General features: G+C 53.9%; 1 long non-coding RNA gene across 1 annotated transcript; it reads right to left on the bottom strand.

Moving 5' to 3' along the window:
- Positions 1 to 943: 943 nt before the first annotated feature.
- LOC102165071 (uncharacterized) lies at positions 944 to 3,164 on the bottom strand. Its single transcript, XR_299793.3, has 3 exons — positions 2,739 to 3,164; positions 2,182 to 2,362; positions 944 to 2,038 (listed from the first exon to the last, which is right to left on the bottom strand). It is a non-coding gene; the product is annotated as an uncharacterized LOC102165071 (long non-coding RNA).
- Between the last annotated feature and the right edge of the window lie 766 nt (positions 3,165 to 3,930).

A 3,930-nucleotide genomic window follows, 5' to 3' on the forward strand; every position in this document is an offset into this window, starting at 1 on the left:
TTTAGGCAAATATTCCTGTCATTTTCACTCACATTTCACATTTACACTATCAAAAGACAATACTTGTATGTTTCTTTGTACTTATGTATATCTTTGTTTCATGTTCTTAACTAGTTGCGTTTTGTTTTGTTTTGTTTTGTTTTTGTAGGCCGCCCCTGTGGCATATGGAACTTCCCAGGCTAGAGGTCGAATGGGAGCTACAGGTGCTGGCCTATGCCACAACCACAGCAATGCAGGATCTGAGCCACACCTGTGACCTACGTCACAGCTCACGGGAACGCTGGATTCTTAACCCACCGAGCGAGGCCAGGGATCGAACCCACATCCTCATGGTTACTAGCTGGGCTAGTTACTGCTGAGATAGCTGATTTCCTTAAAGGCTGGACTTGGTGTGTGACTCGTGGTGGCACTTAGATTTTTTTCTTTTTTGTCTATTTGTCAAACACCTTTCTAGGCCTTTTAAAAAAGCTTTTACAAATGTTAGCTTATCTAACCTCCATAGCTTTCTATGGCGTAGGTATCCTGTCCTAGTCCCATTTTACAAAGGAGGAAACAGAGGCACATAGATATTAAGTATCTGCACAAGGTCACATAGGAAGTGATACTGCTGGGGGGTTGCAGAATCTGTGCTCTTAACAAATATGCTGTGTTTTGCCTTTGCTGTTGATAATTTAAATGAACAGAATTTTTACCCCATGGGAGTGGGGGAGGAGAACGTCCTTGCCACTCTCAAAGAAGGCTGGAATATAGGCACGGGGTTAGACAATGTTTAGTTGGGACAGCTCACAGTAAACATGTATTTGATCTCCAGCTCCGTGCAAAATGCAAACAAGCTTTGTACTTGTTTGTCTTAGGGTTATGGCTTGGCGTTCTCTCCCAGATGGTCAGATGAAGACTGAGAAGTTGCAGAAGTCCTAGTTTAATTGAATGGCTGCAAAATTAATAGAGGCTTTTTTCAGGGCCTTCTACCTTTCTATCTCTCTCTGGTTGAGTAGGGATAAGAAGTGGGACCAATATGAGAAAAACAGGAGTCTGTGAAGTGTCATATCTGATGCTGGCAGTATCCTGCTCTGAATGGTGTTACACAGACTGAATAACTAGCAGAGATAGGGTTTAGGATAGGAAAAGGAGGATGACAAAGAAATGCCAAGTTGCATGTGTACGTGGAGGGTGAAGCTCATTTCAAATTTAGGACTATTCAAAGATGGCTGAATAATTTTCTTGTCCTGTAGCACCGAAAAACCAAGACTATGGTTATCAAACTTAAGTCAAACAACTGTGATTTTTAAAAAAGTAGAATGGATCCTGACAGCACATATAATTTTTCTTGCATGTGTCTGAATGTTTCATTGTAGAGACAGTAAATGTGGTAAGATACTAAACAGAAGAGGATGAACGAGGCCGCTGAGTGAGGCCAGGGATCAAACCCACATCCTCGTGGATACTAGTTGGGCTAGTTACTGCTGACATAGCTGTTGTTTTCCTTAAAGGCTGGCATTGGTGTGTGACTAGTGTTGGCACTTTAGTTCTTTTGAAAGAACTAATTATTAACAAGTTGTTTACTTATAAGGATTATATTCTTGAAAAAAGAAAAACACGTTTCTAACTCCAGATACTTTTCTTTACTGTTGTCATCTGAGCAGTTATTATTCTGTCTGGCTAAGGCATCAGAACTCGAGAAGCAGCAGACAGCTTCAGGCTCTTTATGAAAAATCTGAAAGTATTTTAATTCAGACTTTTGGACGTGGGACCAGATTCTAATCACCTGGGTAGAACATGGCCCAAGAACCTGGCCCAGGTGCTGCACTGAAGCGAGAGGCCGAGAGCAGTGAGATCTTCATCCAGATCTCCTCCAAGAGAAGCGTCTTCAATGAACTGGAGCCCCCTTTCTGGTGGGGCAGTGGGGAGAGGCTGCTGACCTGAGTCACAGAGGATCACTCCGCACTTTGTGTGAATCTGTAGAGGCTTCGAGGCTCTTCTACATGTCACTGCATCCTGGGTAATCCAGAGTTCAGCCATGGGACCAGGTGCCAAGAACCTGAAAGAGAAAAGCCTGGGACTGTCTTGGTAGGAGGCTTTAACCGGGAGGTCAGCCAGGATGTGCACTCCTTACAGATCCAGCCGGAGGCCGACCCTCTCTGGGGAAAGCTTTGGTGCTGTAACGTGACCGTCACAATTTACCTGACACCCTTCCTGGTCTGGGTCTCCCTGCACGGGCTTCCTTCTCCTGGGCTACAGCTTGGTCTCTAGGAGACTTCAGTCAAGTGAAGGGCAGATCTGAATCCAAATCTTTCACAATCCCTGTGAGCTGTGCGATTTGCCGCCGCCTGTCCTTTCCAGGATGGACACCTCCATCTGCAAACTGCAGGCAGAAAACAAACACACAGAGTTAGTGCCGATGTCCTGGCCCACGGGTGTGTGGCCAGGGGCTTCCTGGTGTCTCACGAGGGTCAGGCTCCTCGCCACCTCTCACTCCCATCCTCCAACCTCCATCTCCCCCCCCCACCCCCACCCTCCTCTCGCTGATGCCTTCCTTGGCGGTGCTCTCCCGTGGATCCGAATCTCTAGCACTGGACTCCGAGGCAGGCCAGAGCCAAGGACCCGACTTTCCGTCTGGGGTGGGTCTGGCCGCGGCGCTGCAGATCGCGGTCAGAGGGGTGGTCTCCGTCCAGGACCCGTGTGAGAGCACCCCCTTCCCTTCCAGAGGTGGCCTCTTTCCTCTCATTGCTTTCACTTACCTTTCAAGCACAATTCCTCCACCGTCACAAAACCACGTGTTCAGGACTATATTCTAAAACGGACGAACGCTTGGGAGGAGCGGCCCCTTCGAGCCGGGCCCTTCCCTCGGGCCGCGTGTCTGGTGAGGCGAGGGCCGCCGTGGCAGCGGTGTGCCCACCCCTCGGAGGCCACAGCAGGGCGTGGGGGCTGCTCTCAGAAGAGGTCGGGAAGGCTCGGGGAAGGGCGCCCGGGCCTCGGGACCACGGGGTCCTGACCACTGCACGGCCCCCCGGTCGGTGTCCCAGGGCAGCCGGACGGGGAGCGGGGAGGACGGCGCTGTGGGGTCGCAACACGGCCGGGGTCCCAGCCCCTCAGGTTTTTGGAGAGAAGCCCGGAGGCGCGGGGAGGGCGGGCGCTGCTCCGAGACGCCAGCGTGCGGAGTGTCTGCGCGCGCACACGCGTGCGTTCCTGTGCGTGTCTGCGCATTCTCATGTGTGTTCATGCGTGCGCACGTTCGTAGGCGTGGTGCGTGCGCATGCGCATGTGCGTGTGCGTAGGGGCGGCGCGTGCGCGGTAGCGGGTCTGGACGAGATGACCCTCCTCCTGCGAGGCGAGCGGACCCTGCGGGGGCGGCGGGCCCGGCTGAGGCCCTGGGGCTCGGGGCGTGCGGGGGTGGGGGGCCGTCGGCGGACGGACGGACGGCTGGGGGTCCGCGTGCGCAGGGCTGACGGGGGCCGCGCCTCGCTCCTGTCAGGGAAGCCCGCCCCGCGGTCGCCGTCGTGCAGCTCGCTCTGTGGACCAGCCCTTGGCTTCCCTGCAGAGGCGCGACCCCAGATGTGTTTGCACGACTTCGACAGCGAGTCCGTCGGGCGAGTTAGAATCAACGCCAGGCGCTGGGACGCCCTTTGGTCCTGGTGCCGCGGGAGGCGCGTTCTTGCCCAGCGAGCGGGCCTGCTCCACAGAGACTCCGGGTGGACACCAGCCTTACGACGCGTCCCCTCCTCAGAGGCGGCAGGGTTGCCTTTTCAAGGAAGACGTCACATCCGGTCTTTCTCATAGGCCCGAGCACCCTGGATTCTCCCCGGGCCGCTGGAGGGAGGAGTGCGCCGAGCGCGAGGTGCACGGACCCGGGACGCGGACTCGGCAACCTCTGCCGTCGATAAGTCGATAAGCAGCGCCGGGTTACGCGTTTCAACTGCAGAATCCATTCAC

The sequence above is a fragment of the Sus scrofa genome, chromosome 11 (assembly GCF_054392235.1).
Source record: "Sus scrofa isolate SSC_HxYL_T2T_F1_AM1 chromosome 11, Sscrofa_HxYL_maternal_Yorkshire_Landrace_v2.0, whole genome shotgun sequence".
NCBI classification, from domain to species: domain Eukaryota; kingdom Metazoa; phylum Chordata; class Mammalia; order Artiodactyla; family Suidae; genus Sus; species Sus scrofa.